Here is a 21,867-nt window from a genome sequence, read left to right on the forward strand (position 1 = left end):
AGATAAAATCAGCTAATGGGCTTCTATCTTAGAGAAGACCAACTGCACGAATAATTTTCTTCTTCAATTTCTGCATTGGCATTAATATTACCTATATTAACAAAAGAAGGGGATTCTACAGACTCTCCAATTTTCTCACCAGGTATGCCTGGTTGTGAGAAATCATTTGCACTCTTCTTGATTTGCTTCCTAGGTCTTCCTTTCTGTTTAGAATCGCTATTTATTCTCAAATATTTAGGATAAATTTGTTCTAGAGGTACCTATGAATCCTTCATATTTTTCTATGCATTTCTAGGTTTTGGAGATGGCTTCCTCTCTGAATTAAATTTTCTCTTTCTAGTTCCTACCTTTCTATTATATAGTTCAATAGAATTCTTTCATACTACTTGAGAATCCTCTAAATAAGAATCACCTTCAACATTTATCTGAATAGCTTGTGTTGTGTTGGACATGGCCTTTCTCTTTCTCTACCTATCCTTACCCTATCTAGGTCCTTGTTCCTTTATCTTCTGCTCAAGTTGAGCATCATCCAACAACAAGGAAACATATTCACGATGCAGTAAATCACCTTGTGCATGACCCCCCATCATAACAAGTTGTTGAACATTATTCTTTTTACTATCTCCTTGAAAAATTTTCTATTCAACAGTCTCCTTGCAAATCAGTATGTACACTGTGACTTCCTTCATTTGTCCAAGTTGATGTGCCCTTTCCATGGCCTATAAGTCCAAAGTTGGATTCCAATCACTTTCATAAAATATAACAGTATCAACAACTGTGAGATTGATTCCCAGGCCCCCAACTCTTGTGCTCAACAAAAAGACAAATATATCTTTCTTGTTTTGGAAGTCCCTGACCATGTCATCACGATCCATTATGGTTGAAGATCCATCCAAACAAAGATATTTGTACTTCCTATAATTCATGTAGTCCTCAAGAATATTGAGCATTTTAGTGATTTGAGGAAATAAAAGAATTCAATGGTTTTTAGCATGGAGGCATTTCAACAAAGAATCTAATGTTTGTAGCTTCCCAGAATCTATAGGAATTTTTGTAAGATCAAAGTTTTGCAAAGGAGGTGAAGATCTGAATATTCTATTTGTAAGTTGAAGAACTGGTTGTTCAGAGAATAAATCTGAGTCTATTTCTTTAATCAAATAATGAGGATCCTGAGGTTTTGTAGGACCATTGAACTTGGATGTACAAGAAAAACCAACAAGTAGCTTTTTCATCAATGGATGATGAAGTTCTTCTGCATCTTGATATGAAAAACCCCTGTCTGAGTAGATGACATCAATCGGGGGAGCTTGAATTGGCATAATGAATGAATAAACATATTTTAACAATCCAATATTATTAATACAACGGTTTTGATGGGAGATGACTAATCCTTCATATCGTACATTTCTAGGACTAGTAGCACACTTTCTTCTTCAAAATATTGACTATGCACGTGCTGGAAACATCAACAATCTACTAACAACTCTTACTTTGTCTTCTTCAATCTGATCATACTGCAAGATATCCTTCTCACTTTCCATGAAACCTTCAGTAATTTCATCTAAAAATCAGTGATCCCATTTCGATTAAAAATAAAGTAGCCACTCCACAACTGAACCTATAGCAAGAAAAACAACCACAACTGGCAATAGGTCAATCATCTGATAAAATCCAAATATGCCACTTTTAGCAAGAAAAGTAGATTCCGCTTCTGATTTCCATGTAAAAATTGATGAATGAATATTTCAGCGAATAGACATTAAACAAGTTGTTCGAACATCTCTACCGAAACCCCTGAACTAGTCCAGAATATAACATGGGTTGGCTCTTAATACCTTCTTTATAAACTAGCTTGGGAATCTTGTATGAGATAATATTTCGACTTCCAACATAGTTTATATCTTCCAGTTCATAAAAAGGTGTTGGTAAAATAGAATTCACAATTTACTTGAAGTACATAAATATGCACCCTTCATTCCTTTCAAATAACTCTAGATCATTGTATACCTTCCACAACTAGATAAAAATGTTCATGAGGTTTTTAACTTTTTTGTAGTTTATATAACCTCAGGAACTATCAATTAATTTGGCTACATAAATATTATTCTTGATAGCCTGATAAAAGGCATATTGTGAGAGCTCAATGTGCAGTTCATAGTTACTTCCTTTTTATTGGTCATTTCGATGATCACATCTTTCTTGGAAAACATGTAGTTGATTAAGTTGGTGTTCATGCAATGTGCCTCCATGATTTGCATGGTTTTTTATGCCTTTGGAGAACCATTCATTTAATTTCTCATGGCTATCAAACAACTTTGGCATGATAAAATAAAGTAGTGCCCAAAGTTCTACCATGTTATTTTGAATAGGTGCTCGAGTAAGAAAAATACTATTTCAACAGTTGAAACCCAAGAGCGTTTTCCACCGTATATTTTTTGAATTTAATGTAGCAGCTACAACCACCCTCCAAAAGTTTTCCTTAGCTTCGTTTTGGAGCCTCCCTATCAACCATCCTTAGCAACATGTTTTATACTATCTAGCTATATATGATTCAGTTGAGTTTCAGTGGCTTATCAGCTTGTGTTTGTCAGCTTATTTTCCTCCCATCACGGGCTGAAATTCCAGAGTTTGGTCATTTTCTAGTTGTTATGCTCACCTAGAAAATTGTGCAAATCTGGAGGGGACCCAACCTTCCTCTCCAAAATTGTGCAATCCATCTAGGCTATCTGTTGCTCTCCAGAAATGTGCAGAACAACCAGGCATCCTTCCCTCTATAAATTGTGCAGAGTAGCCCATCACTCAAATTTCTCTAAAAAAATACACAATTCTAGCTGACAGCTAGGGCTTCAGTGTAGAAATTGGGTAAATCCTCAAGAACAACCAAACTAACTCAGCCCAGAAACTATGCAAAAGCCACTCCAGGGCTTGTCGGTTATTGCATGTGTTCCTAAGTTCACTGTTCCCTCCAGGACTGAGAAATCTTGATTTTCATGCATGGGTTCCTTTTCCCAAAAAAAGAAAAAAAAAAGAAAAGAGAAAAAATCATGCTTAGATTTTAGGGATCCATTTTTAGGAGCTGGAGGTTACATTCAAAAGATGTTTTAGAAACCTCCTGCCAAGTGTTGCTTTGTCCTAGATTTATGGCATGTGCATCATAAACCTCGATCTTATCAAAACTATTTATTCAATGCTTCAAATCTCATTCTTCACATCAATCTTAGAGCTCTAGCATCCCACATCACATCTAGGAGCATTCGGCACATTCAACTCAATTTTTTCTAGGTAAGTCAGCTTTTCATGTCTTTTGTTTCTTTTCTATTTCTTTTTGTATTTCAGTTTGTGTGAGTGCTTCTTGCTTGGTTTTTTTGAATGTTTGTTGTCGTTTTAATGCATGTTATCTTGTGGAAGTATTGTTTCAAGTTTTTCATTGCATCTCACTACTGTCGCATGTATGACATTGTTTATGCATTAATGGTCATCATTGCAGTGACTTGCTTCACAAAAATACTTGTTTTCCTATTTTTTATTCACTCTTGTCTGCACTTAGCTTCACACATGCATTCAGCCTTTACATGTTTTCAGTCACCTGTCGGTGGGTCTGGGCTGCCTTGGCCCAAACCTTGCCTTGCCCGACTTGCACTATACATTTTTGAGAATGAAGGCTCTACCTTCCTCCCATAAATTGTGCAAAGTTGGCCCAACACTGGCCTCTAGGCTTGTTATACACAATCTTGAGAGGCAATTCCCTATTGGCCCCCAAAATTGCGCAGATGCATTTTCCTCGATTGAAGTCATTGTTGAATGAAACTGCGCATTGCATAGTTTTAGTCCTCAGCAAGCTAAGATGGACTGTGCATTTCATAGTTCCAGTAGTCAGTTAGCCTGCTGACATTTCATACCATGTTTTGCGTAGTTTTGGTAGTCAGTCTCCCAGCCTCCCAGTGAAAATTGTGTAATCTTTCCAGTCAATCACCTAGGTGTGTTGCATGTCAGTCCTTAAGTTTCTTTTGGTTTTCAACTAACATTGTGCTTTCCATGAGTGTTTCTATGTCTCAGGTATCACATTTGTTTGTCTTCATTTCAACAGTATGGGTACAATGGCCTTCAGGAGAGCAAGGTCAAAGGACACCATCGTGAGTGCAATTGCATATGCAGTATAGCAAGTGTCTATGAGCTTGCCTATCTATGAAGACAATAAGTTGTTCATAGACAAGGATATCAAGATGAAATGGAAGGACATCAATGACACATTTTATGGCACATTTGAGGAGAATCTGGAAGACTGTAGGGTCTATTTCAACATTCACAAGACTACCTTATATCAGATTGCATGCAGGTATCCCACATTTCCATGTGTGGACATGATCCACTAGATTGTCTCACATATTGATCCAAAGACAATGGTGTTGAGTAGTGTCAATGGAACACAACTTGCTACCTTCAGGGTGAAGGACTTTTAGGATATGTATCACTTGCTGCAGTCAGTGATCACCATGGATACACCCTTCACCAAACCCAGTAGCAGTGCAAACTAAATAGACATCTTGTGGAGTTGGGTGAAAGAGTCATCCAAGTTCAGGAAAACACCCAACCAAGTCTAAAAGACAAGGATACTATGGAATTCATATCAGCTCTTGGTCATCTTTTCATGCGGCTTATACGGCTAAGAGAACACATAAACCTTCCCACAAAGTTGGGTGATTGTGTTGGATCAACTAGAAAGAAAAGGAAGACCTTTCAATTGGTCTGACATGTTAGCTCTCAGGTTGAAGTAATAGGTGACAGAAGCCCGACATTTTCCCAAGGGTCAGCTAGCAAAGTTATACATGTCCGCTTACATACTTGATGTAGTTTGTGCCCATCAACGGTTCCCAGGCTTGGGTTGGGCATGGACACCTTCAGAAATCTCTGTGCACACTTATTTCTAGTTGTTATCTGAATGCAGCTTTCATGGAGTTATCATACAATTATCAAACCACTTAGTCACCCCAGTGTAAAATATGATCTTTGAGCAGGATCCACCTTTCATGTCGCAGGCAACAATGGAGGCATTGATTGACATAATAGATTGGTATGCCTCACCCCTTAGCACCTTCATCCGAATGTACAATGCGGAGAAGGCTCCACATGTTTTACCTAAGTTTTCCATGGAAAAGGTCATCATGCAAGAAGTGTCATATCACATCTTGACAGGGTTTTCATCTAGACTACATAGGAAGAAGAAGGCACTTTGGCCGACTCTTCCTTTACGGATCGGGTTGTATGAGATCTGGAATCTCAAGCATGTTGAGGTCAAGATGTGGATCCATGGGGAGTGTCATTGGCCTAAGGAAGACCCATGGAGATATTGCTATAACTTCTCAAGACTAAATGAACCGATCATCATAGTGTAGAGTGGTTAGTAACTCAGAAGGCAACAACATCTTATAGAGAAGTATCATTAGCAACAGCAAAGGGTAGTGGACCTGCATGTGACAAAGACAAGAGGAAGGTTGTTGACAACACAAAGGAAGAGAAAAGTTGCAAGTTCAAAGCAAATCCACTTGTGTTAAGAGAGGCTATGGAGATTGAGGCTAAGAGGGGACATCACAACAGAAGGATTTTGCAAAGGCCGCAGGAGAAACAAAAGCTGGAGGAAGCAGAAAAGGAGTTGTAGGAGTTGAAGCAACAACTCAGGGAAGAACAGGAGCTACGCAGAAGAGAGAAGGAATCATAGCAGGAACAAGAATAGTAGGAGGTGCAACATGCATATGTTGATGAAATTATTCCCATATAGGTTATTGACTCATCCGAGCAACTAGCACAGAGCAGATAGGGTGAGAAGTCACAGGAGAAGGACTTTGCTCAATAGATTGAATAGATGCTAGAGTATATGCACACAGATATGGTTCACCCAGAGTCAGATCAAGATATTGACCTCATGCCTCAAGAGTAAGAGGTCACCCCATCAGTTTCGCTAGATCCGGAAGCAGAGAAAGTCCCAAGCGATCAAGGAGACACTGAAATCCTTGAAGAAATTTGGAGGCAGAGATGCACAACATATCTTTCAATGAGTCACAACACAGAGTTATGTAGTCACACAAAGTGCCTACTCTAGATGTCCATGTATCTCTTGTGTAGTTTGAAGAGCAAGTGATCATTTCTGATGTGCGCAGACATCTAGATGCATTGGTCCATGCTACCAAAACATATGTTGAAGCCACCAGCTCAAGTGATTAGACTCCTGATAGCTAAGGAGTTATAAGTGGGAAAGCAAGGAGGAGAGTAGATTACAACATCCACCAAAGAAGAGTTGAGTAGAGTGATACTAGATGAAGTATCGTCTCTTAAGACAGTCATGTGGAAGTTGTACTTTAGATTCATCACCGTGCATATGTTAGTTGTCCATATCAATGGTTGGCAGGAGCGTTGTGCTAGGAGAGCATGCATCTTGTTAGATCTACACACCGTTGTTGATCACATGCAAATATGGACGAGGTATGAAGGAGCCCCATTACACTTGCCAAATATGATGAAGCAAAAGGAGGTAGATTTTAAGGCACGCATCTGGAGTCATATCAAGAACTATGAGGAACTCCCACAGTTCATTTCTAGTTTTCAAGATTCATATGCAAAGGCGTTCAGGATCATGGATGCCATTGTGCACATGCATGCGATCCCATCCATTGGCATACTCACCAAAGTGAAGTCAAAGAACCAAGTACGACTTGAGCTAGACATGTGCTTTGCTCAGTTGATGTGTGCAGCCACTAGTGCAAACTTGTAGATGAGCGCAAACACTATGCATCAGTATGTTGTTGATCCGACCGCACTCAAGACATTTGATGCACAGTTATCTGATGAGTTGGATAGAGGTTACAAATTAGTGTACCTAGATGCAATGGAGGCAAGAGTTTCTTTCAGAAGGATGTCACCATAGAGCACATAGACACCATAACAGACTACCATGCTTGGCATCAGTTTGCCACTGCCGATCGTCGCGAGTATGTCGAAGAGTTAGTCTTGCCACAACTGTGTGAGTCTTAGTGATGTCTTACATGGCATACTCAAGCATACTTTTGTCTGACATGGGTGCAGGTGCAGATTGTAATGTAAACATGTTATAAAAGTGAAATACCAACTATCAATAGTAGAATGTAATAGTCATGTAGTAGTTGAAGAGTCATGAGGTTAGGTGAAGAGTCACAAAAGGGAATGTCAAGGGTCACCCCACCCTTTTCTAATTATAGAACCTCATAACTCATTGTAGAGGCTTTTGGGAGCCAAGCTTTCTATAGGATAACTTAGAGAAAGCTTAGAGTATATTGTAACGAGCCTTGGCTTCTCCATGATGCAGAGTTAGTATATCAATTTTGAGTAGCAGGCACCAGTGACTGTAATGTTCTACTATCACGGCTAGTGGAAGTATTGGTTGTATGTGTTGTAACATGTGTTTTGTTACTTGTAGTATTCATTTTTCATTCAAGAACTTGAAAATATTTCAAAAAAGATAAAAGCAAGAGGAAGAAGTGATAATTACATAGCGGAAGACCCAAAACATTGAAGAAACCTGAAACATAGAGGAGACATTAAAGAACAGCGCAAAAACACAAGTATGAGAGTAACGAAGAGATGAATAATAAATGCATAAGAGCTGTTGGATCTAGAAGATCAATGGATGAGATTTGTTCACGATGAGTGGCGAGGATTAAGTCATAAGATAGAGCTAAGAAATGACTGACAAAGATTCAATCTAGCACTAGTGAAAGGAGAAAGTCAGGAATCGATTTGGATTGTCAGATCTACAGATGGGTGAAATCGATGGATATTGAGTTAGAAGATGCACGCTCGTTAATTCAAAAGCCAGACCCTAAATTTTATAGGTTGAGATTTTATAATTCCCATCGAGTCCGAAAATGCATTAAAACTTGTGTAAGTGTTCCACCCGACATCGTTTTGGACCGTCAGATCACACGGTTCTAGATCAACAGTCACAAAAGCATCGGGCTAGTTTGGTGATTGTAAAAAGACATCAGCCGTCAGATCGAGGAGAAGATCGATGATGGAGAAAGGTCGCAATAAAGGAATTGGAAGGGAGAAACTGAAGAGGTTATAGGTGTGACTTTAAGTTATTTGAAGTCCATTTTTAATCGCATATCGCATGCGGGAGGAAAAGGAGGAATGTAATGGCTTGATGCGATAATGTGATATTGTGATAAAGGGAAGCGTCAAGTAATGTGCGAGAACCAAGGAAAAGGTGAATAACCATAGTTATAGAGTGGATTTGGTTATATATGCGTGGAATTAAAGATTGGGTGGAGTTTAACGAAGGGCTGAGTATAGAGTCCCGATTGAAGAATTAATGAAGGATTAATGAAAGATTAAACTAAGGTTTATGAATAATTATAAGTGTTTTATAATTCCGATGGGTCCGTTGTATCTAAAATCATTAAGGTTCAGTATATGGGTTCCGTTGATTACGATTTGTGATAGGCTAGACCCAATATTACATATATTATGTTTAATTTTCCTGTCGCATCCATTATATAATGTATAGTTAAGTTTTGGATTGATACACCAATTGAAATCTAATTGTGATTTGCGATGGAAAGTTAGTGGAGCATTGAAAGGGTGGATTCGATGGCTTTATGAGGAAAAATTAATTCTTTTTGAGTTCCATATTAATCAAAGGTTTGCCTTGATTTCGCTGTGTAAAGGGAAAAATCAGTGTTAGAGAGGAATTTAAAGGAAGGTAATTGGTGTGGTTCTTTTGTGTTTTGGCCAACTGAAATGTGCCCGATACATGTGTAAGCCCAGGTTTACACAAGTCAAACACATTTCATTATGGCTTAAACAAATTAAATATCATTAAGGCATATACAGAGGAAGTCGAGAAAGGATTAACAGAGCAAGCCAACAATTATCGTCCTCTTATAAATTCAGTTATTTTCCTATTATTTCATGTTCTTTGAGGTGTCTTTTACCCTCTGTAAAATTTTGTAATAGTTCTTAATTCTGATAGTTAGGGAAACAATTTAGTAGTTTGAAAGTTTCAGAGATCAGCAACTGTTTCACAAATGTATAAAAGGAGGAAGATTTACATAGAAAGGGTTCAAATTTTGGAGAACCTCAAGACTAAGCCACTATATTCCTGATATAGCTATTGATTACTAAAAGAATCAAAAGTTTCCATGAATTGTTGGGTATAATTTTTTACTTCTCTGTCATGTGACATCTTATGTTTTCCTCTTTCAAGTATAGTAATGAAGTTGTAGGTCTTTATTTTCTTATGTAGATAAAGTTAAAATCCCTTAAAAGAGCACTCTTATACTTGAAGTTTTCACCTTCATTTCTAAGTTATAGATAATAGTTTCTGTGTAAGGCAGCATATTATCTTTAACTTCTCCAAGGGTCGCTGATAATAGTTTTTGCATCAAGCATCATATTGTCTATGATTCAATTCTCATTTTCATAATTATTCTAAGTGACGGATAGTAGGTTCTGTGTTAAGCAACATATTATCTTTAACTTCTCCTTCAAGCTTTCTTCATTCATCATTTATATCTAGCAACAAATGGAATTCTAAGATTTTCTAGTCACATATGTATTAAGGGATAAAGACCAAGTTTTCTAGGTCCTTCATTTAAGAATACAACAAACAATGAAGTGAAAAATAAGTGACAACAAACAATAATCATTAATGTCTTAAGCACAATTTCTCCACAACCAGGAAATTGGTTTCTTGAGGTACAACATTAATTTGAGCTATTGCCGGGGAGAGAAGACAAGAACACTTTTCCCTAGGTTTTCACTATTTTCCTTTGGTCGTACAGTGAGGAGGAAATATTTGGTTGTTTTGAATCAAAGCAATAACTCTAGCTTCAAGGAGACCCCATACAAGATCAGACACTTCACAACAAAAGGATCAAGCTCTTTCAGATCCTGAAAGGCTAGTTTCTAGGAGGGCTAGAAAGTCTAAGATCCCAATTACACCCATCCCCACATTATCTGTATCAGGCAGTAACTTACCTGAACATTCATCTGATAAAGAGGCATATTTTTCATCATCTTCATTTCAGGAACCTAACTGTCAAGAACAATCTTTAGAGTCTGTTACTTTTCATTTATCTACTATAATTATTCATCCTGAACCAATATCCACATTACCACCTCTGCACACTCCATTTACTTCTAAGTCAGGTTCTGCATTTGTTGGTAATCAAAGTTCAATAAACATGACAGTACTTGCATTCTTGATGAATAGGTATGCACCTCTTCAATTGCCACAACCATTAAATAAAATGCCACAGGAATACCTCAAAATTCTTCCTCATTTTACAGCGGAAGATGAACAAACTGCAGAGAATCATGTGTCAGTATTTTGCAATTTTGGAGAAAACAAAAATGTTGAGCATGTAGATGTTGTTCTAAGATTTTTTGTTCAGTCATTGGATGCAGAAGTAAGGAAATGGTTTAAAGGACTTCCCAGTAATTCTATTCCTTCTTGGGAAGAGATGGAACATTTGTTCATTTAGAAATGAGGAGAAAAAAGAGATCATGGGTATTCATTAGCAAATTTTAATGCCATAAAGAAAAATTTTGATGAAACTGTGGCCAAATTTGTCATAAGGTTTAACAAATTGTACAATAGTCTTCTAGTGGAGATTAAGCCTCCTCCTGCTGGTGCAAAAATAACTTTTGCAGGGGCTTTTGAATCAAATTTTGGATTCACATTAAGGAAAGAATATCTCCAACCCTTGATCAAATCCAAACAGATGCATTAGAGATAGAAGAAAATCTAGTGGCTACAGGAAAAGCACTAGAGACACAGCTTATCCAATACAAGGGAAAGGCAAAGATGGGATCCTCTCAAAGTCAAGCATTGGAGGATATATGTAATGTAATTAAAACTTTGTCAGACAAGCTAAATAAATTAGAGTTAGAAAATAATAATTTTCAGAAGAAAACACAGTATAATAAGAACTTTAATCCACAATACAGAAGACAACCTTTGCAAATCTTGAAGAAAGAAAGAAAATATCAAAATCTAATTCAAGCACCGTTATATATAGAAGTAGATCCTGGTGAAGAACAGGAGAAACCTGAAGATCAAATTTCTACATTATATGCAGTAGATGAAGATGAATTTGGTATTGAAGAAGAAGAGTAAGAATATGATGAAACATATGCTATTCATGACGAAAAAAAAAATGATTAATATTGGAAGCAATTCTCTGATTTTATGTAGGCTGAACTACATAATAAATATGACTTGAGATCGAGGAAAAGATCAAGAAATCAAGAAAATGAAAGTGAGCAGAAGTTTCAACTTCCTCACCAAAGGCGACTCCACAAGAATTTGAGCCTACAAAACAAGTGAATAAAGGAAAGCAACAACAGAATGTAAATGGCAAGACACAGATACTTCAAGGTGAGCCTTCTCAAGATCAAGGTGAAAAAATTCCTTTGGAGAAACTTGTTTCAATTCCTCAAGTAATTCCAATCATGAAAAAAAGTGAAGAGGACAACGAAAGGACAACTAAATAGGGTCACTTATTTAGTCTTACTAAGGAGTTGGAAAAGGTAAGAATTCAGGTTCCTCTTATAGAATTGACAGAATACCTATTTATCAAAAGGAGATGCTGACTTTGTTAAGTTGAAAGAAAATGATATTATAAATGACATTGTAAATCTACAAGAAGACAAACTAGTAGTGGTTTTTGGTCCACATGTTGAGGAAATAGACTCTTCAATACTGCCTTTTTACATTTCCTTATTGGTCCATGATTTCCTCTTACATAATTGTATGTTTGATTTGGGAGCTTCACATAATCTTAGCCTTTATCAATAATGAAGCAACTAAATCTACAAGTTACCAAACCCTATAGGGACTTGTATTCTTTTGATTCGAACAAAGTCAAGTGTCTTGGGGTCATTAAGGATCTAGCAATGTCAACTACCCAAATTCCTGCTAGAAGCTTGGTCATGGATGTAATAGTAGCTGATATCCCTGCTAGATTTGGAATGCTTCTATCTAGGTCTTGGGGGGCTAGATTGGGTTGTGTTTTGAAACTAGACTTTACATATTCTATTATACTGATTTTTAGTGAGGATGAGAGGAGATTATACAGAGAAACTAGATTTGTAAAAACAATTACAAAAATTGGAGCAAGTAATTCACCTGTATATAGCCAGGAGAAGGATGACTTTGTTTGTTTCACACTACATGATAATGCAGAGTTGGTTGAAGATAATCAAAAACAGCTCACTTAAGCCAATGTAATTACAGAGCCACAAACTGAAGGAGTGTGGAAATGTTTATTTTATGGAGCTTATTCAAAGGAACGAACAGGTGCCGGTTTTCTTCTAATTGCACCTGGATGTAATATGTTCCCCTTTTCCTTTAAATTAGAGTTCAAGGCAACAAACAATGTGGCAGAATATGAGTCCTTGATTATTACTCTACAAATAGTTAAACATGTTGGTTCAAAGCTAGATTCATCTTCATTGATCAAAAAATAATAGTTACATCACTAAACTGTCTACAAAAAGAGCTCAAAAATGAGTTGAGTATAAGGCTACGCTAAAGTATGAAAATAGACTATCAAATGGCTAACCTACTGAAGCTTGAAGCCTTCTCATTTATAAAAGTGAGGACTCCCAATAGTCCTCCTAAACTTTAGGAACTCAGCTGCTTAAAGCTGCAGATAATGGCAACTTCACTAGACCTGCTCAGCTGCCCCTTGGAATCATCGTTTATGGGCTCTTGTATTCTGAGCTGTTGATGGAGAACTCAAGTAAGGGGTTATTAATGAAGGAGACATCCGTCCTATAAGTCCTTAGCCATGTTTCCTTGAGTTTGGCTACCAATTTGCTCATAAATGCCTGGTCTTGGTCCAAGAATGTCCAAAAATCTGCAATAAACACTCATTAGACTATGTGGCAAAGTACTATCCCCATTCAGTCTATTGACATAAATATATTCAAAAAAATGCACAAAACTATCGAGAATGGTGGATTAAATGAAAATAATAGGAGGAATGAGCCCATATAGTTACCCATTTCTGGGGCTCATCATCACCCCCCTGCTGAATGTGTTACTCATTCTCTGAGAAACTAATCCAGTTCTTCATCTTTGATAGATTTAACAGCTTCGCTGAAATCCTAGGCCTCTGAGGTGATGTCCTTTTCTCTATCATGAAAACCTGCTTTCATGTCCACTTCCTCCAATTGTTTCTGTTCTTCCTTCTCCTTAACCCTTTCCAACAGTCCTAACAGTAATGGAGGAATGAACTTAAGACCAATCTAGTTGGCTTTCAAGTTTTGCATTGATTGTTTTTATAGGGGTACTCTCCTCATAGCTTCCCTCATTCTGGGTTTGGGAGTGATACTCCCTTATATTTAGGCTATGGGACAATGTATTCCATCTTCTTATGCAAGCATGAAGGCAGTTATCACCAAACAGTCTCTCCATATCTTCAAAGTGAGCAATAGCCTGTGCTTGCAATTCAACATAGTCAGGGGCAACCTGAGGATTTTTTGCAAGGTGCTGGTGGGAATATATGAGATCCAATGGTTCGGCCCTTATCATGAGGGGCTCACTTAATTCCCTGGCCATAATCTTCTAAATTTCTGCTGCTCTCTTTTCCTCATGGCTCAACCAAGAAGCCATAGCCATGAGTTGTAGGTCTCCTAATGTAGCGTTTGGATCCCATAGATTCATGTTATGAAGTGTCAGGTTGTGTAAATAGAATTATGCTAACTTGGCTTTATCTTCAGCTGAGCTACTATCACATAAATGCATAAACTAGTTGTAATTTTGGAATGGGATTGTGCCCCTTTGGGCCAATGTTTTAATTTGGAATTGGAGCCATTGGTCTTTAAGATACAATGCATAGGATTTAGCTGGTTGTCTGCATTGCAAGGCTTCCATTGCCTAGTTGGCCATGCAGGCCATTTGGGCTTCTTTTTCATGTAACTGCTTTTTTAAAATCTGCACTTCAGCTACTGCCTGAGACTCTTCTTCTTGCAGCTGTTTCATTAGTATTTCAAAATCAGTCTGTGGCTCTACCTCTTGCTGCTGTTTCTCTGCTACTTCATTGTCTACTAGGGGACCTTTTTGATGTTGTTTCCCTTCCAAGATTGGCAACCTGTCTCCCTTTTCAATTTCCCATTGCTATAACTGTTGTTTCAGCAGTTCATTTTCTTCTTGTAGTTGGGCTCTTCTACTACTCTCTATGTGCCTTACCATGGCCAACTCTATTCTCAACACTTTCAGCTTGTCTTCCATGTGCCCTATATCTTCAACTCCTTTAGATTTAGCAATTTGCATCCAGGTGTGGGTTCTAACCCTTTCTTTTTCTAATTCAAGGAAAAGAGGCACCACAAATTTTTGTGGGATGATCTTCCCACCTTCTAGCAGATTGGAATAGGAGCCTAAATTAGGCTGAGGGTTTGGTTCAGGTATTTCATTGGCCTTGCCTTCCCCTCGTGATTGTTCTGTTGCCTTCTCTTCTAATTTTTCAGTTTCTTTTAGCATTGCTAGTGTTTCCTGTTGAGATGTTTTAGCTTCCTATAGGACATCTTTGGAGTCCATCAACTTGATTCTTTCCTTCCAGGTGGATGTTTTGGGACTTCCTCTCTCATAGGTGATAGAGATCTTAGAGGGAGATTCTTCCTTCTTTTTAGTAGGTGTATCCTCAATGACAATTGGTTCCTTTGATGGTGGCTGGGGCTTGCCCACCTTAATCCTGGTGCTCCTTCTGGCTTTGAAATACATATAGGGTGTCCTTTTTGTTTTTCCATTTTTTTTTGTTGGAGTGCTTAATGCTGCAAGCACAGCTGTTGCTTCCCTTGCCAATGTTTCAGGGGATGTTTCTTCCTGTTGTTCTTTTCCTTCATCTTCCATAGTCTTTCCTGTGTCTGCTATCTTTGCTTGTGTCTCTGCTATCTCTGGTGGTGTCTTCTCCTTTTCTTGTTGGGTCCCTGCCTTGCCTATGGCAATCTTCTTTTGGGCTTTCTTGGGCTTTTTCCTCTCAACCCTTGTCCTTTTTCTCTTCTCTGTTTTTGAGGTTGTCTTCTTTTATGCCTTAGGCTTAGCAATAGTTTTGTTAAATTTCCCTTATTCTTTCTGTTTCTCCTCTGTTTTTCCTTCTGTTTGAATGTCTTGTGTTTCCTCATTACTATTCTTCTCAAGTTCCTTGGTTTGCTCGTCCTCTTCACTGTTGGATGGGCTAATGTCCTCAGTGAAAGTTTTGATGTCATCTTCTATGGAAATATTCCTAAAAATTTCCCAAGCTATGGGGATGGTATATGTGTGTAGGGCATCTTCTACCAATAGTTTGATGAGCCCATGGTGGGCCAGCTGGTCTGGGACCTCTGCACTTAGCTTGGTGCCACATTCTATCAAAGACTAGAGGAGAAAATATGGGAGACTGAGTTTTCTAGCTAGAGGTAGGTCCATCCCATATCTCAATTCATGCAACAACCTGAAGTGATAACAAAAATTATGCTAAACCTCCCTTCACAAGTGATATATTTCATTATCTAGTCGCTGACTTCACTCCATGGAGGAGGTAAGCTTGTCCTTCTGACCGTATTTTTATCCTCTACAGGATGCTCCTCAGGCTAAAAAAAATTCTTCTTAGCAACCTGTCCCAATGCTTTTTCCTCCTTGCTCTAAGGGAACCCAAGTGGAAGACCTATGATTCTACTTATGAAATCAGGTGTAAGCTCTAGGGTCAGACCCCTAAAACTGACTGAAGCATGTGTTTTTGAATGGGATCTTAGGGACATAAAAAATTCTTTAGTCACGTCCTCATCATATCCATGAATTCTTTCAAAGAAGGGCATCCAATTTTCCCTGGTGAAGAGGGCCACCACCTTAGGGTGCTCATGCAATTCACTGGAGTTCAAAGGTTCTTTTCTCATGAAACCTCCTGGCATGGTGTTGAGTGATTTCTAAAAATGCTCAGGTGAGAAAGCAGCCAAAACTAAAAATAGAGGGATAGCTGAATTTTGTGTTTTTCTGAAACTAGATAGGGAATTTTCCCGTGTGCTTTCTCCTTACAACATCAAATTGCAATATTTCCCTTGTTTCAAACTACTTTTATCCTAAATTTGATTCTTAGTTTTTGGAAGAATTTTTTTTTTTTTGACAAAACAAAGGATAAATAACACAGGGTTTTTTTCAGAGAGTAGACAAACATGAAAATTCGGTTTTTTTTCACAGGCTGGTTTCTATGGTTGCATGTGTTTTCTTTACAGTAGAATGTGAGAAAGAAGAAGACAGACTTCAAACGCAGAGAAGAAAACAAAGAACTGTGTAGAACTCAGAGAAAATATGCAGGCACACTTTTAAGCTTCACTTTCCTTTCTTTCAACCCAATGTTGTGTTTTAAATCCACCCCCTTATACAAATAGGTCATATGCAGAGGGGTTTCCTGAGCCTACCTCATTTCAAGCTCAAATTTTGACAAAAATCTCGGGTTTTCCTTCTGCAGCACTACTCTTTGCCCTTCCTGTAGAAATCTTCCGGCTCTTGTAGAATGCAACAGTGCTCCTATAGACCCCGATAGGCGGGAGGGTTTTGAAAAACTGGCAGAAAACTAGCAAAAGACGACTGGTTTTTTGTTCTGAAGGTGGTAGGTGAGTACTGCAGTAGAGAATGTCATGAATGAAGAATGAAACACAGGGTGTTGGAGGCTTAGACTGCATCGTCCTTTAACTGTTGGTGTAATCTGTGGTGAGGAGGTGAGGTGGCCGGATGGGTACGTTATCCCATCTGGACCATTGGTCCTACGTCACGGTCACAATGGTTCTGCATGTTGCTTGACCGCCATCACCTCCCTTACTCCTGTTATATGCCGCCACCACTACCAGTCCTGAATTTTTTCTTCTCGAGTTGACATGCCACATGTGCTGGCTGCGTACCTGATCAACAATTTGAATTTGACGGGGCTCATTTGAATTCCACGAGGGTGTGTAACTAAACCAGGGTGGCCAGTTAGCTGGCCATTGATTCCATTTAATTGTGACCATTCCCACAGTTCATGCAGTTTTCAAATAATATTCATGTAATTGAGGAATAGGTTTAGGCACTTACCTGCTCAGCCATTGTTGTGTTATGCATGCTTCTGACTTTTGGCACTTCATTTCCTTGTTGTTGTTGCTGTTGGTGCTCTACATGCTCAGCCTTGGCTTATGCTGATGATCTCTCGTTCAAACTCTACTCCTTGCATGCTTCATACGTCCTGTTGCGGTGACCCTATCTCTAGAGTATGTTTTTCAAAGGGATCAGCTGCTACAATAATCTTTTAGGATTTCCTCTAGCTGCTTCTCCTTCTAAAATTTCGGCTAATACTTGAGTAGGGCTAACAAAACTGTTGAAGAAGGTCTTGACTAAAAAGAAATAGTAGCTGGAAGGTATTAGGTAGGAATGAGTAAGAATGCTGCTACTTTTATTTGTCATCATTTTTTTTGGTTTTACAGAATGAAAGAAACAGAATTTTTGTATGTGGCTGTGCAGGGACAAAAAAATGAGTGGAAATGTGGGTGTACAGGGATGGAATGGTGAAATAGGAAGATGGATGGTGGCAGGGAGGTTCACAGGCCTCATAGACAAATTTCCAACCCTCGGGTCCTTCTCTGAGATTGATTTTGGCCTTTCTATAGTTTCTACAGGATCTTCCAATAGAATACACAGAGTTTCCTGTAGGATGTGAAATTTTTAGAAAAAATGAGACCAAGACTTGGGAAAGGATAATGATGATGGGGGGATGGACTGTGAAGGGTGCATGCAGCCTGGCCATGTCTTTTTCCTCTTATGCGACCCTCCCGCAACTTGCAATGACCCTCCAGCAACCTGCAATTTCTTCAAAAGAAGTTAGGTTTTTCTTTTTTTTTCTCTTTTTTCATTTTTTGAGATAGCTGGGGCACCTCCAGGAGGTTTTCACCATCATTGCCTGCCCTACGTGCCTCTAAGAGGTTTTCACCTAGTGATATTTTATTCCATTTTCTTTTTTCTCTTTTTTTTCTCTTTTTTTCTCTGTTTTTTCTTTTTTCTGTTTTTCTGTTTTCTTTTTTTTTTTCTCTTTTTTTTTTTTTTTTTTTCTCAAGGTGTCAGTGGAGTGGAGATAGGGACCTACTCCACTACCAACACTAATTTACCTAGATTCTCAATGAACTCCTGCTTGGAAAAGGGCTTCTTGTAGATCTTCAATCTATGTCCATTGACAAGCATGGGGATGGCTTCTTCATCAATGGTCTAGATAAGGACTGAACCATTGTCATTGCATTTTTCTACTGTATATGGTCCCAGCCATCTTGTCCTCAGCTTCCCTTGAAATCCTTCTATCTCGAATCATACAGCAAAACCCAATCTCCTTGCTGGAATTTTTTTCTTTGAGGTGTCCGTCATGCCAGATTTTTCTTTGAAGTTGGACTACCTCTGAGTGGATAAGGGCCTGTATTCTATGTTCATCTAATCCATTTAGCTGAAGCAATCTTTCCTTTTGTGCATGGCTAAGATCTAGGTCCAGTTGAGCTGCCATCCTTAATGTGTTATATTCAAATTCTATGGACAACAAAGCCTTCTTCCCATAGACCAGCTCATAGGGTGTGAAACCTGTGGTGGTCTTCCTAGTAGTGTTATAGGCCCAGGTGGCCTCAACTAATTGGTCTGCCCAATCTTTTCTGCTACTCCTCACTACCTTAGTCAAAATCCCTTCCAAAGCTCTATTAGTGACTTCCACTTGTCCATTTGCTTGCGAATGATAAGGGGTGGAAGTTTTGTGCTTAATCTTGTGATGTGTGAGCATGTCTTCAATTGGATTGGAGGTAAATTGACTTCCTTGATCTATGACTAATTCTCTTGGATAGCCAAACTTGTAGAAAATATTTTCCCTAAAAAACTGAACTACTTTTTCTTCTGTTGCTGCTTTGATTGCCTTTGTTTCTGCCCACTTTGTCAGATAATCCGTGTAGACAATGATGTAAGACTTTTGTTTTGAAGGAGGGTTGATAGGACCCACAAAGTCCATGCCCCACTTCTCAAATGGCTCAAAAGTCACTTGAGGTTGCAGGGGCATCTCAACCTTTGGAGTAGGTTTCCCCATTCTTTGACATTGGACACATTGGTTGATGTATCTCTTGACATCTTGATGAAGAGTGGGCCAATATTAACCTGCCTACAGAATTTTGAAGGTAGTTCTTCTTGCTACAAAGTGGCCCCCACAGGGCCCATCATGACAGGTTAGGAGGATGTCAAAAACTTTCTCCTCCTTGACACATCGCCTCAAAATATGATTTGGGCTAAGTTTAAAAAGATTTCCCTAATCCAAGTGAATGGGGCACTTTTCCTTACGATTTTTCTCTTTTCTTTTGAGGATAGGTGTGGCGGAAACTGTGCTGAAACTAAATAATTTGCTATATCAGCAAACCACAGAGAGAGTACTGAAATAGCAAATAGGTGTTCATCTAGCATTTGATCATCCACCATTCCTTCTTCACCTACAAGCAGATCTACTCTAGACAGAAAATCAGCAACAACATTTTCCTTACATGGCTTATCAATAATGGTCAAATCAAATTGCTACAATAAAAGTAACCATCTAATGATATGAGCATTTACATCAGGTTTATTCATCAAATACCTAATTGCAGCATGATCAGTGTGTACAAATGTTTGATAGCTAGTGATGTAGTGTCTAAACTTGTTTAGGGAATGGACTATAGCCAGGAGCTCTTTTTCAGTTACAGTGTAGTTTAGTTTCGCCTTGGATAGGTTTTTACTGACAAAATATATGGCATACAATAGCTTCTCTTCAACTTGTTCTAAGGCTGCTCCTATAGCTTTGTTTGAGGCATCTGTGTGAATGTCGAAAGGTAGGGCCCAGTTTGGACCTCTCAAGATTGGGGCAGTTATTAGCTTAACTTTCAAGGCATCCAAGCCTCTTGACAGTTGTCAGTCCATATGAACTCATCATCTTTTCCCAAAAGACCAAACAATGGAGAGAATAGCTTACTAAAATCCTTAATCAATCTTCTATAATACCCTGCTAAGCCTAGAAAACTCTAAACATCTCTTAGCCTTTGAGGAGGTGGGACCCTTTGGATGATAGAAATCTTGTTGGGATCCACTTATAATCCTTGCTAAGAAATTGTATGACCTAGCACGGTCCCTTCAGTCATCAGGAATTCACATTTATCAGTACTGAGGGATAGGTTCATTTCAATACACTTGGCTAAAACTTTCCTCAGGTTAGTCAAAAGCTTCTTGGAAGTTAGAGCCATAAGGGGTAAAGTCATCCATATAGATTTCCACTGAGTTGTGAACCAGTTCAACAAATATGCTCAGTACTACTCTCTGGAAAGTGGCAGGAGCATTGCACAACCCAAAAGGAAGGACCCGATAGGCAAAGGTACCCATTGGACAAGTGAAAGTGGTCTTATCTTGGTCTTCGAGGCTGATTTGGATCTAGTCGTACCTACTAAACCCATCTAGGAAGGAAACGAACTTCTTCCCTGCCAGGCCATCTAACACTTGATCTATGAAAGGCAAAGGGAAATTGTCCTTCTTGGTGGCCTTGTTGAGTTCTCGATAATCTACACAAATTCTCCACTTCCTGTTTTTCTTTGGCACTAGCACCAAAGGAGAAACCCATTTGCTGTCAGAGATGGGGTAGATGAATCCTGCATCCAACAACTTTTGTAGTTCTTCTTTGACAATGTCCTTAAGGGCTAGATTCATCCTCCTTTGAAGCTGCCTGACTGGTTTACAATCTTCTTTAACGTAAATGTGATGAGTATAGAATGAAGGCTGGACTCCCTTCATCTCCTTATAGCTCCAAGCAAAAGCATCCAAATGGTTGTTCAATAAGCTACACAGTTCTTTCTCCTAAGAGGTGGATAGGAATGAGTTGATCTTCAAGGTTATTTCTGGGCCAAATTCCACATTCTTAACTCGAAGAGAGGTCGGATAAGCCACACAAAGAGTAACTAAAGCATTGGCTTGGGTTTCCTCCACCAACTCTTCTAATGGAAAAACACTGGGGGGTGGATTTTGAATCAAATTCTCAATAAGATCATCCTTAGTTTGAGGACCCACCTTATTAGCTTCCACTGTGCACAACGGTGTGGAGTAGACTTCATCCTCATCTTCCTCCTCCAACTAGAGAGGTAATTCATTTTCTAGTAGAGGTTGGGCAGGAGGAAATAGGACTAGCTGTTTGGACATATGCCCATTCTTGATGATCATGCTCCCAACTCGACAACTGATGTAAGCATATGCAGTAGCTAACCAAGGTCTTCCCAGGATGAGAGGATACCCAGTGAGCTTTGCCTTTGGCTGAAGAACCAAGAAGTTAGCAGGGTACTCCCAGGAATCAATAGAGACCATAACATCTTCCACAATCCCCTCAGGGGTCACGGTGGAGTGGTCTGCCAACTGCAGTACTGTTGAGGTCTTTCTTAGGGAACCCTAAAGGTTGAGTTTGAGCATAGTGTCCCTGGTCATTACGTTAATGGCAGCCCCTAGATCAATCAAGGTGTGGGGGGTTATGGTTCCATTGATGTGGACATCAACTACAGGACTCCCAGGATTAAGATATTTTGGAAAGATTACCTACCCCAACATCAGGTCAGACAGTTGTCCTATGACATTGATAGTTGGGACATCTCTCTTGTGCCTGCCTGGGTGCCTGAAGCACTTAACTTTAATCAAATTTTTGTAGATTGGTACATCTTTTATGGCTTGGAGAAGTGGTATTTTTACACATAACTGTTTTAGTTCTCCCAGAAGTTCAATTTCTTTTGGGGTCAGTTGTGTGGTTCCAGTTAGTCTCTCATGAAAGGGTGGAATGGATTTTGGTTCACTTTCCTATTTATCTT

At 38.8% G+C, this 21,867-nt stretch overlaps 1 pseudogene; it reads right to left on the minus strand.

Moving 5' to 3' along the window:
• Positions 1-23: 23 nt before the first annotated feature.
• Positions 24-2,717, minus strand: LOC149193702 (chromatin-remodeling ATPase INO80 pseudogene; annotated as a pseudogene).
• Between the last annotated feature and the right edge of the window lie 19,150 nt (positions 2,718-21,867).

The sequence above is a fragment of the Pinus tabuliformis genome, chromosome 2_2 (genome assembly GCF_031772625.1).
Source record: "Pinus tabuliformis cultivar Carrire ecotype Pingquan chromosome 2_2, CPIR1, whole genome shotgun sequence".
NCBI lineage: Eukaryota > Viridiplantae > Streptophyta > Pinopsida > Pinales > Pinaceae > Pinus > Pinus tabuliformis.